Source organism: Sceloporus occidentalis, unplaced genomic scaffold (genome assembly GCF_023333645.1).
Source record: "Sceloporus occidentalis isolate IW3139 unplaced genomic scaffold, rSceOcc1.0.p SCAF_5, whole genome shotgun sequence".
Taxonomy (NCBI): Eukaryota; Metazoa; Chordata; class Lepidosauria; order Squamata; family Phrynosomatidae; genus Sceloporus; species Sceloporus occidentalis.
This window is the reverse complement of record NW_028316985.1, coordinates 123,434,562-123,462,278: the sequence shown is the minus strand read 5'-3', so window position 1 is coordinate 123,462,278 and position 27,717 is coordinate 123,434,562.

Sequence of the window (27,717 nt, the reverse complement as noted above, 5' to 3'; positions counted from 1 at the left end):
GAGAGATCCAGTATATTTTAGAGTCTCTGAGATACTGTCTCAAGGCACATAGGATAAGACCATGCTGTTAATTCATTTTCTCTCAAAATTTCTATATATTGACATGCAATTTCATAAATTTTTTTAAAAAAGCAAAAAGCCATATGCTATAATATTTGGAGTAGGCTTGCCCAGGACTTGAGATTAGCAATAGCAATAGCAGCTACTTTTCTATACTGTTTCATACTGAACTAAGCAGTCTCTAAACAGTTTACAACATGTAAGCTAATTGCCCTCAACAAGCTGGGAACTCATTTTAGTGACCTCAGAAGGATGTCAGGCTGAGTTGACCCTGGAGCCCATGGGTGGAATCGAATTGACAACTCACAACCCTCAGACTGTGAGTGGCTGCAGTACCAGTATTTAACCGCTGCACAACCAGGGCTCCATAGATTAGACCTAGAGATGTCACAGAGAGAAGGCCTTGGTGATATTACAAGGGTAATGTTAAAAAGGCAGCTCATGGTGATGTTATTAAGTATGATATATTAAGCATAAACCACAGTTCCACATTCAATGAAAGCTCACCAAGTTTAACGGATGAGGAATATTTACATGTACACACTTTTAAATTTTTTTTATTAAGGACAAAAAACATACACAAAAACAAGGCAAACATATCAGCATACAAACGTATATACGTCTCTGTCTCATAACCAGGTCTGAAACCAGACTGAAATGGATCTGGTGTCATCCCATGAGGTGTGTATCACATTACTTCCTCATATAATTCACAGACTTCATTTCTGAAGCATCCCTGTTAAGCTTTCAAAATATTGTTCTGCAAGTTTCTTTCAGCTGTGTATAGGGCTTATTGTCTATCCCCCATGGTGACACCAAGAACTTTCCCCTGCAATTTTGGAAGTAGTTTGCCAATATATAGATAGATAGATATTAAATTTAAAATAGATAAGCTAACCAATAATTAGATACATCTTCATGCAACACTTTACAGACTTAAAAAGGCAGACAGCCTACTCAAAATATCAGAAAATGGGACAAGATAGACATCTGATTCAAGGCAAGTATTTAACATACAGTGCCAGGAGTCTTCTATTCAAGGCAAGTATTTAAGATACAGTGCCAGGAGGAAGCAAAATGCAAAATATGTGATTATAGTTTATAGCTTCAGCAGGAAATGTGGCCCTGTGAAACCTTAGGCTATTAGGAGCCCATTTTGAAAAGCTTAGATTGGACATAGGATGCCTACATTTAAATGAGCCATTGAGTGCAAATAATTAGGCATAAGGCCATAAGTACTATTTTATGGATTAAGATAATAGGACATTCAAGAGGTTGATTTAGCTTCTGTTTGGTTGTGACCAAAATAAAATTAAAGTAGAAGTCTGCGGGGAAGTTTAATCATTAGCTAATTCTGGGCAAAAAGCAATATTAAATATAAATTAGTGTTATCCTAGACCAGACTCTGCCTCTTGAATTGTTCATTTAAAAACTGCAACTGCATAACTGAAGATGTTTACAAATACTATTTCGCTCACTTCAGGGTGCTGGGGTGGGGAGAAGAAATAATAAACACTGAAAATTGTATGCAATCTGTCATCAGAAAGTAATCTTTTCACAGGTCTTTGAGAAACACTGTGCATAATTTGCCTGCAATGTACTATCATACAGGAGGCTAAGCAATGCAAAAAAGTTTAATCAGCAACATGTTGTATTTTAATTTGCATTGCAAATCTAGGTGCGATTGGAGTAATGGATACTGCATTGTTTGCAAGACATGAAGCATTTTGCTGCCATGGAAATATAGACTGAAAAAGAAGACCAAGATGAAGCTGATGATTCATATAGAAGTCTGAACATGTCAAAACTTCAGAAACATGCCACTATACTGGATGGAGGAACCTGTGGCTTTCTTGATGGTTGTTGGACAGCAAGAAGGAAGGCAAAGAATACTTAATATGGTGGCCAAGAGTCTGCATCATACACGTGGTTAGTAATACATAACTACGTATCATCTCCTCACCTGGCTATCCAAACTTACCTTAATAGTCAGCAGTCACACTGAGTGATGAAACTATGTCTGCTGACAATTGGGGCACGGCAAGATGATGTTTCTGGCCTCTTCTCACCAGCAAGTTGCACTGCTACAATCAAGCCCTCCTCGCACCACAGGTCACTGATAGGAGGAGGCTGGAAACATCATCCTTCTGTTCCCCGATCACCAGCAGATTAAATCTTTATCATTCACTATGGCTGGTGGCTGTTAATTTAGGTCTGGGAGTGTATTTACATTCAAGGCAAAAGTGCTATGATCGTAACCATGCATATCAAAGAATTTCAAATGTGTATACCTAGCTTACATATTGATAAGTGCTCAACAGGATACCAGCTATTATTGACTTCAATAAGTGGTGTCTCAACACACGAAGACACCCCACTGAAAAAAATGGTGACCTGCCATAAGATTTTTTTTAATTTATTGCATTTTGAGATGTCCTTTGTTTTTGTTTTTGTTTAAAAAAAAAACAGCAGACACATAAACAACTTTTTCACAAACTGATTTCTTTCTCTCTTTTGGCAAGTTTTTTTCACAAGCTGATTTTTATGCAAAACTCCTCTTCAAAATATGAACTTTAGGAGGAAATATGCAAAAATCTTTTTTGGAGGTTTTTAAACAGATGCTGGATGTCCATCTGTTGGGGGGTGTTTTGATTATGAGTTCTTGCATGTCAGGGGGGTTGGACTGGATGCCCCTTGTGGTCTCTTATAATTCTATGATTCTGTGATTCCAAATACAATTACAACTGCATTGAATGGGTAGAAAACTTGTCATTCTTGCCTGAGAAGTGAATATTCACATTCCTAATTGCAACTCCCATCAGCCCTAGCCAGCAGACAAAAATAGGGAGGGACAGTTAAAAAATCTGGTTGGCCATATATAGGGATGAGAATTGCCAGTGGTGTCAATAGAGGGAGTGCAGGAGGTTCAGACCACACCAGAGGGGACACTCCAGAGGCTTACACTCCAGAGGGGAGTGTCACAAGTAGTACAGGGAGACTGGCATGGCTACTGGACAAGTGAAAAGGGGTGGTTTTTCACTTGCCCAGCAGCCACACAATACCTGAAACTGGCACTCCAGAGGCTGAAGCAACACCCCCCCCCCCTACTAGCAGCAGCTGCTGGAGGGACAATATCTTCAGGGTTTGTTGTGGCTGCAGCCAAGCCAGACTCTGAAGTCCTTACAGGGGAGCATTTCCTTCAGGATCCAGCAGAGTTGCAGCCACACCAGACTCAGAAGCCTTTAGAGGGGGATCTCTGCCTTCAAAGTCTGCTGCCATTGCGCCACACTGGACCCTGAAGGTTTTGGGAGGACTGCAGCCATCTGGGTGGGTGGGCAGATGGGTGGGCCATGTTGAGAGGGAAGACAGTTTAACCCTCTGCCTGCATTGGGTGATACTAACCTCAGGGATGCCACTGTGAATTGTTGTTGTTGTTGTTGTGTGACTTCAAGTTATTTCTGACTTATGGCAACCCTAATGGGAACCAACCTATCACATGGGTTTCTTGGCAAGATTTGTTCAGAGGAGGTTTGCCTTTGTCTTCCCCTGAGGGTGAGAGCATGTGACTTGCCCAAAATCACACAGTACGTTTCCATGGCCAAGTGGGGAATCGAACCTTGATCTTTAGAGCTGTAGTCTGACACTCAAATCAGTACACTAAGCTGGCTCAGCTTCACATCCAGTTTTACAACTGAAATTTTAAAGCTTTCCTCTCCTAAATATGATGAAATTTGAGAATGTCAGTAAATTCTTTAAAAACAAACTGAAACTAAAGGTACTGGTCAACTTTATTAAATGCACTTGTTCCTGGCATGGAAAAGACCATGTGGTACCTGATTGTCATACAGATATTAAAGATGAAGAGCCTTTTCAGGGAAGGGACCATCACTAACAGGGGTGAATCCTCAAAGAGTCAAAGCCTGGTTTTTAAGCATTAAGTACTCAAAGCCCTGGCTGGATAAATATGTCATTTTACATTTGCCACATATTTGATTCTTTAAAAAAATGCTTTCCCCCATTGAAAGGATGTGGGTGAGGGATGCTGGTTTTTGGACCCATGCAGACAGGGCCTGTGTGGTATGAATAGGCCTCTGAAAGTCAAAGAATTATTATTATTATTATTATTATTATTATTATTATTATTATTATTATTAATGCTTTATTGATATAGCGCTGTAGATTTGCAAAATCATAGCACTGCAAGCCAATATGGAGCACTAACAGCCTCGACAGACGGGCATCAAAGGCCTGACTCTGCCCCCATGCCAGCATGACACCTCACGCCCCATCACACAGCAGGCGGCATCATGATGCTCCTCTGGTGATGAGTCCAGATGACACAGCACCAAAGGAACACTAAAAAGCCATGGTGCTGGTGGCTATGGTGTCCTTTCCACATTGCGAAAAGGAACCGCTTTTAACTTTTTGAGTAGGCCATCCTGGTGGGTAAAGCATTTTATATGAATGATGGTTATGTTTCTTCTCACTTATCTGGAGATTCTTGGAGGAAAGTTAAACATAAATGAATCCTTCCTCCAAAATTAGAAAGTTTTGAGCTCTGAAAAAAAGAAAAAAGGCTCAAGAATTAAACTGAGTATACCAAGTGTTGTTCTTTTCATTCATATAGTTTATCTGGGGGCTTTTTAATTCATTAGTTCACCTCATAAAGTTCTCTACCACATGCTAATGGTCAATCATCTAGTTATGATTCAAAGACCTCAGAACAAGAAGATACTTTAAATTAATTCCATTCGTGAATAAAGGAAGTATAAATATAGTTCATTATAATTGTAGCTTAACAAAGGATAATACCACACGTTTTATAATTTACCTGTAACATTTAGTTACTTTTAGATTTATGGGATGTGTCTTTTCTTAAGGAGGAGAAATATCACATGGTCGAATTTCTGGTTGTTGTTGTTCCTTGTCCTACAGTTCCACCTTTGGCTGTAGATGTTCAAGTCAGTGTGATGTGGATGGGAAGATAGTGTGTTTGTAGGACAGGTCAGCAGCTTGTTGCATTCAGATTTTGTTTCTTTTTTAAAAAAGAAAAAGAAATATCTGAATGTGCTTTTGAACTATGAGAAAGTAAAGACTCCAGTTTTAAAACAGGAGCTACAATGAATCTAATTACTTATCCTGTAGGTTTACCATAAGATATAAGTGTTGACTTAACAAATCCAATTCATGTAATGGGTCTACTCTATTTGGGGTTAACAACTACATTTAGCCCTTGCAGCCCAGTCTTAAGTGCCTTTTCTGGCTGGAAATTTTATCTGCTACTGAATTAGGGTTACAAAGTAAACATAATTTTGAGAACCCTGTATTTTCTCCAGAATAACATTATTACACCATTTGATACATGTTAATGTTTTTAGATACTTCCTAGTTTAATTAGGTACCACACCATCAATTTCTATCTGCTGACGGATTAAAAATCCTTCCCCCCCCCCCCCCCTAAAGCAGGGTTTGTCAAAGATTTACTTATTGCTAAAAAGCAAATTTCATTTTACCACATTTGATGTTTTGGGAATAATTTCTTCAAATAGCTAGCTGAAGATGGATATAATGATTTCATCTACACAATCTGTCTTTTGAACTAAGCATCTATACCTTGTTATCACATCTTTATCATTCTGCAGTTGAATATGAATAGCACATTCCTCAGCTTGGGCTACCCTAATGGCATTTTTTAATGGGAATAATATTTTTTTATCTAAGTGCAGTTTACTTGAATATAGATTTCATTGGCTTTAATATATTACCAAGGAAATAGTGGCACAAATTCTAATGCAGACTAAGGGACTGAACAGACTGCCCCTAAGAAGTGGCCTGCAACCACCTCTATCTTCGCTGGATCGGGACAGTGGCAACTACGCCAAGAGGCAAATGATGTTATGGCGTTCTTGGTTCTGGCTCTGATTATTTGGGACATATTAGTAGGGCATGTAAGAGTAATGTCCCTCATAATTTGTGAGAGGCTTTTAGATATGGTGGCCAATTTGTTTGGTTTTACAGAGGATTTCAAAACAGAGGACTTGTTTTGGAAGGTTGCCTGATGATAACCCCATTTGTGACTTTGTGTGAAGGCTCCAATCCAATTTCAATTTAAATATAAAGAACATGAAGAAGAGAACAGCAGCTAGCACCTGGATAGGTGATATTTGGTGTAATCTCAACTCAGGAAAGTGCCAGAATTTTCTGCACAGGAAATAATATTTCTGCATTTAAATACTATTTCCCATGCAGGAGATACTGTTTCTGGATCAGAAAATGTTGATTTCTGCATAAAACAACAACATGGGAGTTTTTTTCACAGAATAAGTCCCGAATTGTGAATAGCCTTCAAAAACTGCATTGTTTTTGAAGATTTTCTCACAGTGGGAAGGAAATTGCTACGTTTATGAAGAAACTTAGTGAAGAATTATATCCTTAACATGGCATCAGTTGCTGTGAGCCTGGAAGGCTAAATGAATTTACAGAACAAGAGGGCAATCCTAATTGGCAAAGGTATTCAAAGATCAGCTGAGCCAACACAAATCCAGATGAAGCTGTGGTACACCCAAATCTCCTTCTGTTTAGGGGCACTGGAAATTATGACTACCCTGCCCCTGACCTAACACAGTGTCCCTGACATTGTGACTGTATTTCTGGACTGAAAGAGGTTTTCATGTGGCAAAACTCAACACATTCCTTGCCTCTCCCCTTCTCTCTTCCTCCTCCTACGCTTAGATTTTCTGTTGCTAGGTGTTAGCCTGCTCTGCCTGGAAATCACTATTGACTAGTATCCCTCATATCCAGATCTGTCCCTGAGTTTCAGGACCTGGAAACTCTTCTCTAGTTCTCAGGTTATTTGGGAGGAGTCTCATATCAAAAGATTGCCTTTAAGTAACTGTGAATAATTTTTTATCTAAGTGACATACTCTGTGTAACAATGGTTAATATCTAGTGCATCATACTTAATGGTATTGCCAGGGGCCACCCCCTGTATCACATCACCAGCTTCTTATGCCATGAGATGCAATCACTCCTAGTGTTGGCACACCCTACATCTATTTTGGGGTCCCCATATTTTATATCTCATATCTGGAGACGGCATGCTTTTGAGAGATGGATGACCTTTCAGGAACACTAGGTGAGGTTCCCTGGAGAAAAGGAACAAGTCCCAAGGCATAATAGGACAATCAAATCTAGATGGGTGTATCAATTGCTCCTTCCTTCTTTCACCCAAGTCTCCTGCATTTCCTTGTGCAGCTTGATATGTCACATTAAATTAAAGCCACCAACCAGTCTAGAATCCCATTGTCCTGAGAAAGGATATTCAGCCTTTGTTACCTGACAAGAAAACCCATCACATTTTCGGTGTAAATATTGGTTCCAAAACCTAACCTCTGTGCACACAGCTGGCATATACCCCTGCACTCTGTGTATTTCTTGTATCACCCTTAGACCTCCCAGTCTGAACCACTCCAATTTTCTGTGGTCTGCTCATTGGACACGTAATTATCACCCCACTGCAAACCCCTCAAAAACTACCATCCTGTTTCTACATTTCCATTTTCTTTTGCTCTGAATGCTGTGTGTAGGGGCCAGAGCAGACAGGCAGGAAAAATGAGCATGATCCTGCTTTTTCCAAAAGCAGTACGAAACCCTGCTGTCTGCATGACCCATTCCCAAGGTGGACCAAACACCCATTGGCAAACCACATGGCACAGTGTGAAACTACTCTACTGGGTAAATTTTTTGTTGCCTCCATGCATGAGCACTGTCACACAAACATACTGTCTACAACCTCCAAGTACCTCCCATGTCCACCCAGATGCCATCTCATTGCATGGCCACCCCTTTGATCAGCTACATAGTCACACTTACAATGCTCTGCCTGGACAGGGCATTGATGTGCTTTTGATACATTAGCAAAGCACAATCATGGAGGCCCCTTTCATCCCACCCCACCCCACCCCCCATGGACCATGTAGTTTGTATGTGGTATTCACATATTGGAGTTGTCACAATTTGATGTTTTTGTTTTGTTTTGTTTTGTTTGCTTTGCTGCAGCCCCTCACTGGCGTCAAGCTGTTTCTACGCAGGCGTGAAGATGCACATTTTTAAGGCTAAGCTGGAGTATCCCATGGATGCAGTGGCTTAGTGGTTAAGATGCCAGTTCTGACAATTGGAAGATCGGAAGGTTGGCAGTTCAAGGCCCGAGTGCTACATGATGTGATGAGCTCCTGTCACTAGTCCCAGCTTCTGTCAACCTAGCAGTTTGAAAGCAAGCAAATGCAAGTAGATAAATAGGTACCATTTCTCAGAGGGAAGGTAACAGTGTTTGGTATAGTCGTGCTGGCCACATGACCACCAGAGTAGTCCTCAGACAACACTGGCACTTCAACTTAGTAACAGAGGTGAGCATCACCCCCTCCAGTTGGTTATGACTAGACATTCATGTCAAGGGACTACTTTTACCTTTACTTTATGGAGTATCCTGGGTTTTTTTTGTTCTGGGTTTTAGCCCTGGAGTGTGGCTTCATTTCAGTTTCCACCTGCTTTGGAGGCATGCATTATATCGCTGCCCCGCCTTCAAAGTGACTGGAAGCCACTTTATTTTGTCTCTCTGTTTCACCTTATATAAATTGCTATTGTTTGTGTGATTGTACTCTACATATTTTCTAAATAAAACTCTCTTAATTCACCCAAAACCTGGAGTTTTTCTCAGTTATTACTGGTATAATCAGGTGCAAATGGTCCTAAGCTTATCCAGCTTCTTGCAAAGCTGATTTACTGCAACAGTTAAAGTACTACTGTCATATTAGGTGGGGATCCCCCACTCCCCCATCTTTCTTGTAGTAACACTAGGTCTCAAGTCCTGGCTCTGTAACCTTGACCTGGGGTGGTCCTGATCTGGCAAAACTCCTGCTAACTGACCTCTGTGGCCATCTGGTAAAAAAAAAGGACTTAGCTGAATTTCTGAAGCCCTGTGGCTGGAGTATCTTTGACTGCAATGCAATACCTTTGGATCTGGGGACACTTTGTTTTGTTTATTAATGTATTTATTACTTAGAAGATTTTTATATTGACCTTTATTGAGTGATTTCAGCATGTTTTACAACACTTAAAAGAAGAGAAAAAAGACAGAATGACAAAAATAAATGTCCTGAAAAAAGGATGGGGAGAAGCAAAAACAGAAGGTAAGAGTGGATGATCAAAAAGCAATTAAAAGGCCTGGAAGAACCAAAACATTTTTACTGGACACCTTTAGGCCAGCAAAGAAATTGCCAGGTGACCCTTATTTGAGAAAGACTTCTATAGCCAGGGAACCATGCCAAAAGTGCTCTCTCATCTCTCTTTCCATCTCTATGATGGTAGGGGCATCCAGTAGACAACCACAGTAGATTCTTTTAGCAGCTGAGTTTATATGCACACCATTTAGACTGCCTGATGATAGACAAATTATGAATAATGGAAATAAATAAAAAAGAGTAATAGGATATTAATCAGAACATGGAACATTTGTATTTTTTAAAGAGTAATTCATTTCATTAATCATTAGTAAGCTTAATAATATTGGCTATCATTAATGTTATTAAAATTAGTTTGCAGCATTAATCGTTATGTTATGTTGTTCATTATCTGTTATTCTTTGCTTTTCAAAGAAACTAACGTGGAAACAAATGAATTTCACCTTCAACTGCACTCTGCTTATACTCAAGACATGAGTAAACACTAAAAATGCAGGCACACTATGTTAGCAGTTGCACATGTAGGATTCCACAGTGGTGGCAAGGGAAAACAGACCAAGGCTGCATTCACACTGCAGATATAATGCAACTTGATACCACTTTAATTGATATGTCTCAGTGTCATGTAATTCTGGGAACTGTAGTTTTGTGAGACAGTTAGCCTTCTCTGTCAGAGAGCTCAACAAATTATGAATTCCAGAATTCCATACCATTGAGCCATAGCAGTTAGTGTGAAACTGGATTATTTCTTCAGTGCAGATACAGCCAAAATCTACCATTGCCAGCCACTGTATTTTTCCAGTGCTTGCTTGCCTGCCTTCATTGCTATTATTTCTTTGCCCATTATCCTCCTGCCACCGCCACCAACAGGTTTCCAGCCATAGGCTACAATCTTCTATTCTTGAAAAAAAGTAAACACATTGAACTCTTTGATTATCTATCTATCTATCTATCTATCTATCTATCTATCTATCTATCATCTATCTATCTATCTAATCTCAGTGGTAGGGAATGTGACATCTATGGGCCACATGTGGCCTGCAGCATGATCACTCTGAGACCATTAAAGCCCACCAAAGTGATGAGGAAAAAATGAATACTTTTTTCCCCTTAGACACCCCCAAATGGTTTAAAACTATCACAGACTAGCAGTTTAACCTTGAGTTTAGCCCTCAAGGCCCTACTCACCTCAAACTCTTTCAAAATGCTTTTTCAAATGTTAAATTATGGTAGTAACCCACTTGCACCAATATTTTGAAGTGATCAAAGATAATGCACTGTATTCCCTATTACCACGTATGGATGGCATCATGCCGCCTACCCAACCACATGGTGGGCAGCGTTGCATCACTCTGGCAGCATGTTGTTCATATGCCACACACTGCAGGAGCTCAGAAAAACTGCCACCATGGAGGAAAAGCTGACCATTTTTCCAGCGCAAAATGGAGCAGCATTTTGCCGCTTCTTTTTTCACCAGAAAAAAGCTGTATCAGGGCTGTGGTGTGCCATTGTTGGGGCCCCAATCTTGTGGTCAGAGAGGCAGTGTCAAGCCGCTCCATATGGCCATCTGTACCAGCCCTAAGTTTTTTCTTAAAGGTGGGAACAAGTAATTTCATCCATTTTCTTCCTGTTGTGAGAAAGTCTTCATAAACCATGTAGGTTATTTACAATTCAGGACTTATCCTGCCAAAAAATAATTTTTTAAAAAAATTCCACACATTGGTGTTTTGAGTAGAAATTTCTATGTAGAAAATGCTATAATTGGACATTTATTCACTATAAAATACTGTTTTGAAAGCATATGAAAAAAGCCACCCGTTTTGCTGTGGTATAGATTATGAACTAGTTCTGGAGACAGTCCAACCTTTATTTAAAGATATGTATATTACCAAGATTAGCATAAATCACTGTTGCTGTTGTCATTTATTTATAAAGTTCCATCAATATACATGACACTTTACATGAGGAGTTTACAATAGTTAATTTGACAGTTCCCCAATCTCAGGCCTGCACTCTAAAAAGACATGAAACACAAGGGAAAGGGGATGGCAGTGGGAGAGAGATTAAGTTCAGCAGATACTTCTTTCCCCAATCTGGTGGTCAGAGGGGCACTGTCAAGCCGCCACTATACAGTCATCTGTATCAGCCCTAAATTTCTTCTTGAAGGTGGGAACAAGTAATTTCATCCATTTTCTTCCCATTCTGAGAAAGTCTTCATAAACCATGTAGTTTTCAAAGGCTATTTACAATTCATGTGTTATCCTGCCAAAAAATAAATTAAAAAGAAAAATTCCACATTGGTGTTTTGAGTAGAAATTTCTATGTAGAAAATGCTACAATTGGACATTTATTCTCTATAAAATTCACATGCTTTGAAAACTGTATTTTCTGCACATGAATTAATATTTCTGTCTTGAAGTATTATTTTCCATGTAGAAGAGGCTGTCTCCTATGTTGATTTCGGCACAAAACAGCCATCTGTGATTTTTGGACAGAATAAGGCCTGATTTGCAAAGATTATCATCAGCCCAGAGATTTCTTCTCATCACAGTGTTGAATATTTTTTATCTCCCCCCCCCCCCCCCCCAATTTCTAGTTCAACAGCATCACTCCTCCCTGTCAGCATGATTCTTTTTAAACTAACTGTTGTATGATTAAAAAGCCAGTAAGCTTTGAAACCTAGTGTAATTCTTTTTGGTCTAATAAAGGAATCCTAGAATCGTGCCATCATAGAGTTAGAAGGGGATCCATAGGCCTTTGAGTCCACATACCCCACCCCCCCCACCCCGAATGGCTGTCTGGTTGTTAGCAATATATAGCAATAGCAGCTTCATTTATATACCGCTTCATACCACCTAAGCAGTCTCTAAGTGGTTTACAACTATAAGCTAACTGCCCCCATCAAGCTGGGTACTCATTTTAGCAATCTCGGAAAGATGCAAGCCTGAGTCAAGCTTGAGCCCTGGCTGGTGATGAACTCGCAACCTTATGGTTTGTGAGTGAGTGGCTGTAGTACAGGCATTTAGCCATTGTGACACCAGGTATCCTAATGTATGTTTTGGATTTTGTTTTTGTTTGTTTTTTCAATGTGAGTATTCCTGAATGAGTTAAAATGTGTTAGTGTTACATGGAAAGGCCTCAAGGCTATGTCTCTTCCTACGTTAGAATTAAGATGTCCACTTTTTTAGTTCTCATACCAAAGAAACAAACAAGCATATAAAAAAAAGTAACTTAGTACTTAACAACTTTTCTTGCTTACTATTTCCAACCATCATTGTAGTTGTTAGGACTTTGAAAATTAGTAGCCACTTTATTCTCATCCACACAAGAATCATCCATATAATATGTTGTTGCTCTCTGTGTTCAAGTCTTCAAGGTTTTCTTTGCAAGATTTGTTCAGAGTGTGGGTTTGTATTTACTTTCCTCTAAGGCTGACAGATTGTGTGACTTGCCCAAGGCTACCCACTGGATTTTCATGGTTGAGCAGATATTCAAACTCTGATGCAAAGATTCAAACCACTACACAACATTGAAAAATTGGGGCACAAAGAAAATACAGTCGGCCCTTCTCATACACGGATTTTTTATACACAGATTCAAGCATCCACAGTTTGAAAATGTTCCAAAAAAGTATAAATTTCAAATAACAAACCTTGATTTTCTATTTTTTATAAGGGACACCATTTTGCTATGTTATTATATTTAATGGGACTTTAGCATACACAGATTTTGTTATACACGGGGGATCTTGGAACCAAACCCCAGCGTATAAAAATACAGTCAGTCCTGCACATTCACGGGTTTCAGATTTGCAGTTTTGATTATTTGTGACTTTATAGCTGCTGCTTAACAAGGTCAACCTCTTCACCCTCCTCCTCCTCACCTTACCTTCCAGCCAGCCCAAACTAACATAGTACATTCTCCTCTTTTGCCTAACTTTGCATCCTCCTCATTTCCAAAGACCTTCCCTTTGAATCTGATGCTTGCAGCCACCCCCAGGAGGATCCAACTTCCCTCCCCTCCTCGTCCTCCTCCTTCTCTCTCCCAGCCAAACAAAACTAACACCATACCTTCCCTTACATTGGATTCAGACTGGAAAGAGTTTGGAAATGAGGAGAATGCAAAGTTTGTAAAACTGGGCAATATTCTGTGTTGTTTTTCTCTGTCTGGGAGGGAGAAAGGCGAGGAGGAGGAGATAAAAGGTGGATCTCTTGCAGCCATGGTGGCATAAATGTACATAAATGTACATAAATTTAACCTAGATAATTAGAAAATCTAAATAGATAAAGAGTTCCCATACCATGGATCAGAGTGAAAGTAGGGTAGGCTATGTTCTTCAAGGTTGCAAAGAGAGTTACGAGTGGTTGTCTTGGGGGAGAGGACTCTGTCATTCATGTTGGGAGGGTATTTATGGTTTTTCCATTTTTGTGGGAATCCTTGGCCCCTAACCCCCACAAATGTGGAGGGTGACTGTAGTTTTTGGAAAAATATTAGGTTTAGGGGTTTTGCTTTTGGGATTTTTTCATTCATAAATGGTAGGAAATCTGTACATGTTTTGATTGTGTCTAAGAGATTATACATAAATCTGCAAAGCTTTTTGGTTGACGTTTTGATAAATATTTCAATCCTGGCAGCAACAAGCAGGGCTGTTTTTTATAGTGCATCTTCTCTCTCTCCCACCTCTCATTTGGTTTCAAAAGATGCCATTTAAATGTGTGTGTGTTTGTGGCAAAATCATTCAAAAGTGGACCTAGTGCCAACAGTTCATTAGTAAGACAGAGAGGAAAACAAAACAAAACTTTGCAGTGAATGTAGATAGTGATGGACTTGTTGTTTCAACTCAGGAACTCAGCCATTGAGTTAATTTGGCTGCCAAACAAAGTGCATCAATAATAGAAGAAGGCCAATTTTGTAACAGAGAAGTTTCAACATTCTAATAAGGCTATTGGTCCCAGTTTGGCACTTTGCCTTTGCCATTTGCCAATACCTAGCATTTTACACATTCTCCTTTTCTCTGAACACTCTTAAGAGTGCTTTCTGATTCCCAGAGGTGATCCATTTACATTTTAAACCATGCCATTAAGTACTAATGCTCATTTAAATGCAAACATTGCATGAGCATCCTAAAGCTACCATAATAATAGACTCAACAAAAATTCAAAAGCAGGTGGTTGCCAAGATAATGCAGTATATGCAAGTTAATATTTCAGTCTCCTGGTACGAAATTGTTTCTTTATAAATGCAAGTGAGTCTTCTGAGAAGCAGCTTTCATAACTGATTTTTTTAAAACAAAACATAATCATGGTCACAATTATAGCACACAGACATGGGTTGCCATGTCCTAAGCCAAAATACTGCCAAAACACTAGTATTCTGAGTTTATGTAGACAGCTGACCAAGATTCAGTGATCATATTTAAGCCCAGAAACCTCTGAATTCATAGAGGTCACTTCGATTCAGCAGCATAAAGGGAGCAATGATTCCATGGATGCAAAGGCATACACCGGTGGCCTACTCCCAGGGCAACCGGAAGTCATCCTTTTCCTGGACATGTCCCACATTTCAGTCTTATGGTCAGGAGACCAGGAGGAATTGCAAAAGATACTCTATTTTGAGCCACAAATTCTGTCCTTGTGCACATTCGTAATTGTCCTGGCTGCTGCAAAGGGCTGCAGAGAAAACTGTTGCTGACCATGTGCTGTTTTTGATTGTTTTCTTTGTGATGGAGATGTGGAAAGGAAATGAGGATCTGGATTGATGAAGCAGATCAGTGGCACCAAGGGGAAAGGGGCAGAAAAGTGTGTGATCTGAATTGAGGAAGAAGCAGGAGGGATCAGTGAACAGATGGGAATACTACACATGAAAATGGTAATTTAAATGAAGATTTAGTCAAGGGTTTGCTGCTAGTGAAGTACAATTGTATGCCTTTGTTTTGCTCAGAATTCTGTAAGTATATTGCAAGCCAACAAGGCATTTTAATAAAGATAAGTTCATCAGAAAAATATGGTTGATAACACATAATAATATGCAGAATATGTAATATAGCTCTAAATAAACCAGATGAAATGAATTTATATTTATAGTAATATTTTTAGTTTTTATTTGGTAATGTCCTACATTTTTCTTGAATCTTCTACATTATGTAGTGTCTTATCTTCCTTTGCAGTTAGTCTGCTTGGGAAAGAAAGTTCAGAAAACAGATCCACATCTTAAGGTACACAGTGCGCTGAATCCAGACAAATATGTTATAGTTAATTGGTCCCCTTTCTGATGTTTCTATTTATATTTAAGAATTCTTATAAGCCAAATTTGTTGTTGTTGTTTTACTCATTATATCCCACATTTCTTTCAATAATGAGACTCATTTCATTAAAATTCATTAAAACATATACAAAAACTTCAAGTATGTGGGTGTATTAAAACAAACAGCAAAGGTTAAATCATTAACATTAAAACATTAAAATTCATTAAAAGACAATGTACAAACCTTAAAAGCAGCATTACACAGTATTAAAAACTCACCCCAATAAGTTTCTAAAAGCCTGACAGCAGAAAAATGGTTTAACGTGCTGATGGAAGCAAAGCAAAGATGGGGGGCATTCTGGTCTCCCTGGGGAGGGAGTTCCACAGTTTGGGACTGGCCACAAGAAAGGCTCTCTCCCTTGTTCCAATCAAATAAGTCTAAGGGGGTGATACGACAGAGAGAAGGACCTTTTCACATGATCTTAAAATTCTAATGAATTTATAAAGAGAGAGGTGATTCTTCAAATTGCCTAGAGCCAAGTTGGTGGTGCAGTGGTTAAATGCCTGTACTTCAGCCACTCACTCAAAACCATAAGGTTGCAAGTTCAATACTAGCAAGAGCTCAAGCTCAACTCAGGCTTGCATCCTTCCGAGGTTACTAAAATGAGTTCCCAGCTTGTTGGGGGCCATTAGCTTGCAGTTTTAAACCGCTTAGACACTGCTCATTCAGTATGAAGCATTATATAAATGAAACTGTTTGTTTTTACAGGTCCTCATCAGCACTTCAGGTTGTGCTTGGAAATGGACCAGGAACCAGTGGAGCAGTTGCAACAATAGAGCTGTATGCTCTTTTTAGCCAACCCCTGTTAACAATCTACTTGCACCTCTTTGGGACAGTTGAGGTTTCTGAGCACTTTTTAAAGGCAACTCCACATAGGACACATAACACTAATCCAAATTGGATGTAACCAAGGCATCTGTTACTATGGCCAGATCTGACTTCTCCAGAAATGGGTGCAGTTGGCACACTAGCTTTAACTGTGTAAAAGCACTCCTGGTCGCTGTGGTAACCTGTTCCTCCAGGTCTCAAGACTGAATCTAGGAATACCTCCCACCTGCAAACCTATACACCAAGCATGATGTGAGCTTGTTGATGAATGGAATATGCATTTAAAGCCAGCAGTCATGCTGGTGACAAATTAACAACATTGTGGTCACCAATCTAAATCACTGCCCACCTCTCACTCCTTGAAATTTCAGTTCCTTTCTTGGATTAATTATACCTTGGCTGATCAAATGCCAGTGTAAATGTTGCAGATCATTAAGTTATTAATTTATTATTAATTTTATTTATTTATTTTATTTATACCCTGCTCTTTAGAAACACTCTCAGAGCACTCTGGGTTCAAACAGGAATGAAAAGTAATGTTTTCCAGTCTTTAGCAACTTGCTGGATTTTCACTCAGCATTCAACCTTGGAGGTCAAGTGACCCTTCTGAAGCTCTAAGTCCTCTAAATCTTCTTATTCTAACAGATATATTGTTACACTTTCCCTGCTCTACTAGCAATGGCAGCATAAATGTCCTTCTGACAACAGAACCCTGTTCTGACAGATCTGCTGACAGAGCAACCTTCAGGTAGAAGTGTTTTACTGGCTAAGGTCAGTTGGGAAAAGAGCCAAAAAGGGATAGAGAAGAGATGGAGCAAGGGAAGGTGAAGCCAGATTTAAACTTCCTCAAGCCCAGACCCATAGCTGCAATGCCTGTACGAAGTTACACCAGGGACAAAACAGTCCTGATTATTTTTCCAGTACCTCTAGGTGCGAGGGCTTTGGATTCAGAACATCTTCAGCTGACAGTATCAATGCAGCTGGCCCTCTCACCCATCTTGACGAGGTAGAATTCTGCTCCAAATCTGCTTCGATTTGATTCATACCAACACACCACTCTGGATGTATTTATTTACTTATCTGCTTTACATGTAATTTCTTTTTCAGACAATCACTGCCTTTCAAAATAGTTCACTTCTCCTCAAAAGCAGAGATATGCCTGGATGCCATCATGCTTAGAAACGGAAGAAAACAAGGAAAACAAGAGAAGAAGAGGGGAAAATAAAGGAAAGAGAAAAGTGGCACCTGGCTGAAGATAGATTGTGCTTCCTTTTGCTCTCTAATCTCAGGCCACTCCAGTTACTCTCAGCCCCTCACTAATGGCAGAAAGAATGGAAGAATGATGGTAGTGGACTCTAATATGGGTTCCCCTGCAATTCCATCAAATACCGTTTCTGTATTAAATTGCAGTGGGAAAGGGTGGTGATACAAAGTAAGAGATGCACTGGGGGATGGGGGAAAATTTGAAAAACAGCTTAAAAAGAAAGACACACACCAGATAGACAGACAGACAGACAGACAGACATCATATATTATATTATATAAAAGAGATAACAAGAATAGTAAAAAAGAATCAAATCAAATAAAAATGGGTTTCTTGAGAGTCAGAAAATCCTGACATGGAGAAACTTAGGCGGGATACAAACCGCCGCTTTGCGGTGCTTCCCCGCCGCCGCCGTTTGCTCCGCGCGGGAGCTGCAGCAGTCAAACCGCGCGGCTCCCGCGCGGAGCAAAAAAGAAGCTCCATTTCGGAGCTTCTTCTTGCGGCGCCTCTACGACGTCGCGAGGCGCCTGGCGTGGACTCGCGACATCATAGGCGCCGCGACACATCTGGACGCTATGCGTCCAGTACGTAAAGATAGCAGCGCCCATGTGGAAGGGGCGCTGCCATCTTGTACGTATTGTATACGTACTAGGGTTTGGGGGGTGCAGAAGCACCGCCCCTTCCTAACCCTAGTACGTATACAATACGTACTATATGGCGGTATGTATCCCGCCTAAGAGAGGTGAGAATCTTTGCAGCTTGGGACATAAGATGCATCCACACTGCAGAAATAATCCAGTTTGATACCACTTTAACTGCTATGACTCAATGCTATGGAATTCTGGAAATTGTAGTTTTGTGAGACATTTAGCTTTTTCTGTCATAGGTGCCACAACAGCTACAGTTCCCAGTATCACATAGTATTTAGTCATAGCAGTTAAACTGGTGTCAAATTGGATCATTCCTGCAGTGAGGATGCAACCTAACTCTGAGTGGAAAAAATGGATAATTTTAGTGTACAAAATGACATTTTATTTACAGAAAAGAGAATGTTTAAACAGGCAAAATGATGCTTTTTGTGCAGAAAATGACATTTTTCTCTACAAAACCTTTTTGTTTTGTTTTGTTCTTGTTTTTGACTTTTGTATATTTTTGTTTGCTATTGAATTTTTGTTTTATTTTGTTTTTGGGGTTTTTTTTGCACAGTGAATAATATCATCTTTATTTGAGTGAAAATGATACAAAGCTTATGAACTTGCTTGATAACTATGGCCCATTACAGTTCCGCACTGCCCTAACCCTAGTGCGCACTCCGCGCACACAAAATGGTGGCGGCCGTTCCACACGGCCGCCGCCATCGATACGTGACAACCGCGCCGCCTCCAAACAAGGCGGCGCAGTTGTGACATATTGGGGTTGCGGCAGGGCGCCTAGGGCGCCCTTTCCGCAACCCCAGAAGGAGCTCCGTTTCGGAGCTCCTTCCTGGTTTGGTCCGCTGGGTGCAGCCTTCAGACGGCTGCGCCCAGCGGACCAAAGGAGAAAGGGGCCAAACGGCCCCTTTCTCCTTCTCCCCGCCGCCGTGGGGTGTCCTTGGGGCTTGAAGCCCCAAGGACACCCCTTTCCAGGCTGTGGGGAAGGGGCCTTTTTCTGCTTCCCCGCAGCCCGGAAAGCGGCGGATCGGGGCCTCAGCGGCTGCCACTCTGGACACTGAGGCCCCGATCTGGCGGGGAAAGGTGCACCTACAGGCCGTCCTAAAGGGGCGGTCTGTAACGCGCCTACGTTTCAGAGCTTTCTAAATGAACTCATATTTTTTTCTATGAATTTATCCGCTTTGCATTTTCTCTTCCTCATTTATAATAAGTAAGATTAGCCAAAATAGCTACCATCCCTGACATGCTCACTTAAGATTATAGGAAGCTCTAGACAGTCCCTATTTGGTCATGTAAATGTTGTAAGTAAACTGATAGTTAATTCTAAATTTTACCCATTAACAATCTATTTTATATATCCAAGCAGAGGCACTTTTGGTCTAGGATAACATCACACCAGATAAAGAAACTGATTTTCATTCAGGGTTTTGAGCTGTATATATATGGATGGATGGATATTTACTATCTTCACTTGTAAAGATTTTTTTCTAGCCATTTCTGTCTGTGAGACATACATAAGCAATAAAATATTCCTGTTATATATTTCAACATTTTGGGCTACAGTTATATCAAATAATGCATATTGCATTACATTATGAATGTGAATCAATAATGTGTAGGTTTCCTTTTTAATGGCACACACTCTTAACACATGCATTAAAAAGCACGCTTCTTGCCAATGTGGCCTAATAGGCTTAGTAATAAATGGATGGTTTTGTTGTTGGACAAAAGTGGCTCATTGGTGATAGATAAACTGCCCAGGCAAAATGTCAAATCCACTTAAAGTACTGGCACAGCTCACATGTAATCTGGTAAATGAATGACGGTTTTATGTTTCTGTTCTCAGTGTAAAGCCATATATTAGTTTTCACTAAATGTAATAACTTTTGTTCAACTGGCTGTTTAGCATTACATGACTGACTAACTTAGGGCCTCAGGCTGGCCTGTTTCCTCCACTCTGTGCCAAACTGTGTGTAACAGTAATGTGGTGAATGAGGACTTTGAATATGTAGGAGTGAGTCATCTGCCTGTCAAAGGCAACATTGATAGAAGGCTCCCTTGTTTTTCGTATTGGTGTTAAGATGACTGGTTGCACTTAGAGGATCTAGGCTTCAATTGTATTCTATACTAAAATAAACAATTTAATTCTTGAGGAGCTGTGTCTGTTCTTAATGGAATACAGAGAACACCACCGAATTCCTGAATCTCACAATGGTCCCCATTCTTTTCCCATATACTCAAGGGAAGGAGAAATTTGTAAACCAGATTTTAACAATAATATGCAATTTTCCACCCTTTGGAACTCCTTCCCACAAGAGGTTAGGCTAGTGCTGGCCCCTTCCTTGATTTTCTTTGCCGATAGTACCTTTTAAGAACTGCTTGGGTCCAATTTAGGAGAAAGGCAGCATACAAATTGAATCAAATACATATAAATTTCATTCAAATTATTATCAATTATTTATTACTTTTAAATCCTGCCTTTCTAGTGAAGAAGAGGTCACTGTCAACATCATTAAAACAGATTAAAATAAAACAATTAAAATCACTGCAAAAAATATTAACGTAGAAATCTATGAAAGTCATGTTCTGAATGTTAAACAGAAGCCAAGCTCTTCCTCCAGTCCATCTGCCTTGGTCCAGGCCTCGGAGGTGGAGAAGATCTGCTGGACCTGATCCTATTCCCCCCACCACTCCTTCTCTTTTTGTGTCGTGTCTTTTAGATTGTAAGCCTGAGGGCAGGGAACCGTCTGACTAAAAGATTTATGTACAGCGCTGTGTAAATTTACAGCACTTTATAAATAAAGGATAATAATAATAATAATAATAATAATAATAATAATAATAATAATAATGATTGATGGGAGTTGTCAATGAATCTGAATTTGTGAAAAGATGCAGTGCTGTGTGTCTGCAACCACAAGTGTATACACACAGCTCTTAGACAAGGAAGCTTCTTCTATGCTGGTCAGTAACCTTGGAAAATTAATAGGGAAGGATTCCCACCAAAGAAGAATGAGGGATAGTCCGCTCTGGGAATTATATAGGGATACCTAAATAAGTGGATGGCAGACCAGACATAGGTCACCCCTTTATTGGAAGAAGTCCTGCCCAGGGAGAGGACTTGAAACTCATCAGACATAAACTCAATTTGTTAAACTTCTCCCTCCTGATTCTCTTCATCCTTTCCATACTCCCACTCTAAATATAGGTCTGGGCTAAGTGCTGCTGTGTTTTGTTGTGTTATGTGCTGTTTATGACTTATGGTGAGCCTTAGGCAAACCTATCAGAGGGTTTGCTTGGCAAGATTTGTTCAGAGGGGATTTGCCTTTGCCTTTCTCTGTGGCTGAGAGAGTGTGACTTGTCAAGGTCATCCAGTGGGTTTCCATGGCTAAGCGGGCATTCAAACCCTGGTCTGTAGTGTCATAATCCAACACTCAAACCACTATAGCACACTGGCTGTATGCATCCAAAAAGTTTTCTTGCTCCCAATTAATTTTAAGGAAAGTGATCTCTCTCTTTCTCCTAGGTGGCTTGTGTCAGCAATGGAGATCAAAATAGGGTGCAATCCAGCATACCTGATGCCTCAACCTGTTTGGCAACCCTGTTCAAGGAACCATTTCAGATGTCAAGTCTGTATTCAGTGCGCAATTGCCTGAACAAGAAGATGGGGAACTACCAGAAGGAGATCAGCCTATAAAGTGTGTGTGTTGGGGGGGGGGGTTGTATATATGGTGTATTGCCTGGGAGGCTGGCGCTAAAAAACACATGAAACCAAGTTGGATGAAAGGCTACAACTTTATTAGCAACAGCAAACCAGAACTGAAGGGCTGGCACAAAGCATAAGGTCAGGATCTGAAGCATCGAATAACCCCACGGTTAATCAACAAGGAGCATACCTGGTGACCGCCAGGTGTTGGGATGACGTAGGGGCTACGGAACGCCAACTAGCCACCATCACACCAGGCACTCTCTTGTTCTCAAAGCCCCTAGTCACCGGGTGGCTTAACCATGTTGTGGCCCCCGCAATGGCCACAAAGCATGCCCAGCTCACCCCCAGGTCCCTATTGACTCCCAAACCAGTGCTCCATAGCCCTGGTAACCAAACCAACCAGATCCTGGCCTATGCTGCCACCCCAAGTTGTGACAGAAAACCCCAAGCACCCAAGCGGAGGGTGGGTGGGAGAGCCGAGCTGCAAATGGCTGTGGGGCCTGGCCGCATGGCCCTTAAATAGGCCAAGGCCCCGCCTCCTCACCCCATGGTGAGGCTCCTCCTCCAGGGCAGCCCAACCAATGAGCTGCCCTGGAGGACTGAAGCCTCACCATAGAGGCTTCCTCCGTCCCTACAGAGCGGCGCGGGTGGAAGGGGCTGGCCCTTCTGCCCAGCCCACCAATCAGGGCGGAGGATGGCCCCAACCAGGAAGTTGGGGCCAGGGAGCCGCGCTGGCTCCCAGCGGCAAAGCGGCCGGATTGTTTTTACAAAAAGTGTGGTAGAATTAAAAGTTTTATTATTTTATTATTATTATTTATTTTAACCACTCCTCTTCAGTGGAGGATTTTGAAGCCAGAAATTCCCACTTCCAGAATCTTCTTTCACCAATTAAGGTTCTAAACTGGCCACATCTATTTAAACTGACACAGATTAACTCTTAAACTGACACAGATTAACCAGCCCATGAATCTTTAGAGCTCCTTCCAAGTGTTTCTCCCACTATCTCAGTGGCTCCTTTTTTAGCAGTCTAACTGGCAGCATCAGTGGAGATTATCCGATGGCAAAAAAGGACAGAGAAGGGGGGCACTCCCATCCTTGTGCAATTGCTGGAAGATTTTCAGATGATGTCCCTCAACGTTGTTCTCATTCTGTCCTTCTCCCATCAATGATGTGGAATGGCCCCGTAACATTTTAGTCATGGGAGTTTCCCACCAATGAAAGTTATAGGGCCTTTCATGTCACTAATGAGAGAAGGGGGGGGGGATGAGAGCGACGCCGCAGGATGTGGTCTAATTATCTTCCAGGAATTGCGCAGTGAGGATGGGAGCATTCCACTTCTCTTCCATCCTTTTTTGCTGTCTGATAATCTCCAGTGTCCACAAGTGGAAGAAAGCAACAAGTAGAAGCAGTCTTAGGATGATGCTAAAGCACTTTTTCTTCCAGAAACCCAGGGAAAAAAACACAGGTGCTTGGTCTTAAAATAGTTCTTTGGTTCAAAACACACTGCAATAATAACCCAATCTGAGACTACTTTAATTGCTCTAACTCAATGCTAGGGAATTCTGGGAACTGTAGTTTTGTGAGACATTTAGCCTTCTCTTTCAGGGAGCTCTGGTGCCACAATAAACTACACTTCCCAGGATTCCCTAGCACCGAACAAAGGCTGTTAAAGCAGTCTTGGACTAAATTATTTCTGCAGTGTGTTTTGGACCCTTGACATAGGGGCCATTGAAAATACTCTCAGTACAAACATAAATGCATTTCCCCTGTTCTTAGTTAAAAAGGCTACAGACAAGGTCTTCTTTGCCCCATCTTCTCTCCCTGTCACTAACATTTTATGGGAAAATAGTGGAATAGTTGCAAGAGACAGACTCTCCCTACCAAATGATAGCCATGTTTAAATAAAACAAATCGCTAAACCAATATTAGGGAATATTTGGTCCTCCCGATGTTGATTAAGGAAATGTGGAAGTAGAACTTCATCAACATTCAGAAGGCCACAGCTTCTCCAGTCCTACTTTAAATAATGATGACTATTATAAATTTTGTTAAGTGCTGACATTGAAATTTTCAGACACCCACTACCATTGCAAGTATATGGGTGACATCTTAAAATAGATCTGATGCCATCTCCATTGTGTGATATAGCCAAGGCAGTTAAAGTGGAACCATAATGTGATAATTGTAGTGTGAAAGATTCCCTGGAAGTGGATGTTGAATAGGGTGAAGCACACATTGTTTATCTGTTAAATAGTTTTTAAAAACCAGAGTTAATAGCTGCCACTTCTCTTTTTCCAGCAATTTGAGATATCCTTGTGCCAATGGGAGCCTGCAGAGATTGGAAATTGGATGTTGGACCCATCACAAATGATCACTGCCCTTAGGAATGTAAGGAATAATTGCAAATTTTCTTGGTTTGATGAGAAATGTTCCATGACGAGAAAGAGTATCTTGACTCTTGCAAGATTTTTCCTCCCCCCCCCCCTTTACTGGGACTTCTTTTTAAGTGTTAAAATTTACACCATACACAACAACTATTGTAATTTTGCCCAGTGTGGGAGAAAGCTTCTGAAATATCTTATCCTTGCATGTAAACATGAAACAAGCAGAGTAACCATTGTCCTAGCTGCTCAGCACATTAGTGTGCAACACACATATTATTATTATTATTAATTATTATTAACCTTTATGTATGAAGCGCTGTACATGCAATCTTTTTAGTTAGACGGTTCCCTGCCCTCGGGCTTACAATCTAAAAAGACATGACACAGAAGGAGAAGGGAGGGGTGGAGGGAAAGGGTAAGAGGTCCAGCAGTTCCTCTCTACCTCCAAGGCCTGGACCAAGGCAGATGGACTGGAGGGAGGGCTTGGCTTCATAATGGAAGGTTAATCTTCATCCAGGGAAAATACATACTCTCAAGTAGGATAATACATATACAATACATAGCAATAAAGGAAATGGTTTGATAAACAGGCACCAAAAGAACATCAGATAGTAAGCAACAATTATGAAATGCCTGGGAAGGCTTCTCTGAAGAAAACTCATGATGACTACTACATCTAAACTCCTAGGTACACTCTGATCCCACCACAACCAGACAATTTAAAAGTTATTCAGTGTTCTTGATATCTCTCCAGGAAGCCCCTATATTCAAAGTTGAAAACAGAAAAAGAAAACAGCATAATACAATGGTATTTTTGATAAAATTCCAAGGGCTGCCACTCCTGTGGGGTTCCATTCAATATCGTCAAACATCTGTTCAAGGCAGGAATTCCATGGTCTATACAGTTGAGTGGTTGTGCTACTCCTAGTAGCACACCCAGAGCAGATGTTTAAAGAAACTGATTGTCACGGAGTGGTGTGCATGCATTCAGTACTGAGTGTGAAATGCATAATTTATTTGTTCCCCTAACACTAGCTCTTCCTGGAGGTCTTCTTTTTATTCTTGATTGGTTTCAGTTTGAGCTGGTTATCTATTTATAGATTACAATGTTTATTTCACTTTTTAAAAAGTGTTTTTGCTCCTGAGATTATAAACTCTCTTTTCAGAGTCATAAATGATTTGTGGTATTTAAATTTGCACCTGGATCATTTAACTATGCTTGGATATACAAGGGGATGTGGTGGCTTAGTGGTTAAGATGTCAGTTCTGATGATCAGAAGATCAGAAGGTTGGCAGTTCAAGGCTCGAGTGCTACATGATGGAGTGAGCAACCATCACTAGTCCCAGCTTCTGCCAATCTAGCAGTTTGAAATCATGCAAATGAGGTAGATAAATAGGTACGACTTCTCAGTGGGAAGGTAACAGCATTCAGTGTAGTCATGCTGGTCACGTGACCACCGAAGTAGTCCCTAGACAACACTGGTTCTTCAGCTAAATAACAGAGATGAGCACTGCCCCCAACAGTCAGTTACGACTAGACATTCATGTCAAAGGACTACCTTTACCTTTTACATATACAAAAAGGCAAAGTTATTACAAGCTTCTTTTAGGACCCCATCGCATGGAGTTAAAACACCGGCTTACCTTTCTTGAATTTAGTGCTAATTCAGGAGGCAGCCCGTTCCTATCACACGTAAATCACTGCTGAATCACCACCCAGGTCTATCTTGGATGCAATTCGGGATGTCTAAGCCACTCAGCGGCCATTTTAAGAAGCCATAAGCTTCTGACTTCAAAAAATGGCCACCAAAGCAGCTTCGATTACCTGGGCTGCTTCCAGAACAGACCTGGGCAGTGATTCAGCAGCGATTTATGTGTGATAGGAACTGGCTGCCTCCCAAATTCGCATTGAAGTTGGGAAAGGTAAGTCACTCTTTTAACCCCATGTGATAGGGTCCTTAGTCTTTTTTTTTTAAATGGGATAGAAATTAGGTTTGGCACCCATCGGTCCCCCAAGATCAAAATCCCACATCGAGCCCATGGACTTCTGCCCATATCTCCAATAAGGTATCAGATATCAAAGGCTATTTAAACCCTATGAAAGTTTTGCATTGAAATGAGCTCTAGTTTGCAAGCAGAATAGGAAGGCTTGCATAGAAGAGGCATACTTAGCACACTTGGAAGGTTTTGTATGCCTGACATTGTTGCACTGGGACAAACTGGTAAGGTTTATACCAGACCCTGACCACTTTTCTTGCCCTGTGCCCTTGCTGCTGGAGTATGGCCCCCAAAACATTTCCTACATTGTACTTCTGTTTAGCTGTGTTAGGCTGTATGTTGTTAGTTCTTGTATATCACATGACTTCATGATATGAAAAAACCACTAAAGCTGTTGATTATCAGAGACCAGTGTGTACTAAAAATTAAAAATTTAGTCTCATTTGCACTGGTCTCTGAAGGCCATCATGCAGACAATGGCAATTATTTGGGAGGCTTGAATAGTTCTTACTTTGCAAATTCATAGATGAAGTCAGCTGGCTACACATTCGTGGAGCTGTGATGCCCATATCTAACATTTCATATACACAAGTTTACATAAATACATCTACTTTCTTTCAGACTAATGTGTGTGGAGGGACATAATTCTACCCACTGGATTACTTATTTCTACAGATGCTTCAGTGCTCTTCTTAAAAGTTTCAAATATCTAAATTTCCATTTAAATGAATATTTTAATATTTATTTCAATAATTTAAATACATAATTTGGGCAAAAGTCATATTTAAATATACATGTTGTTAAAATAGATTGTTAGAAGATTTTAAGAAACATATTTGCAAGTTGATCCATAAATGGAATAAAATTATGGATAAATGATGCAAGAATGACACCAATTGGGCACCTTTGTTGTTATTTTTAAAACAGCATCTACTTAGTTGTTGTTGTTAACTGCCATCAAGTCAACTTTAATTTATGGTGATCCTATGAATTAGAGACCTTCAAGTCATCCTATCATCAACAGTTCTGTTCAGGTCTTAAAAACCCAGGGCTATAGCTTCAATGATTGAGTCTATCCATCTATAAAGTGGTCTTCCTCTTTTGCTATTGCCTTCTATCTTATCAAGCATTGTTGTCTTTTCTAGTGAGTTGAGTCTTCTCATGACATGTCCAAAGCATGTAAGTAGAGGACCTCCAACTTTTAGTACTCATTCTGTAATCTAGAATAGATAGATTTACCTCCTCTTTGATATGTATGTACAGCGCTGTGTAAATTTACAG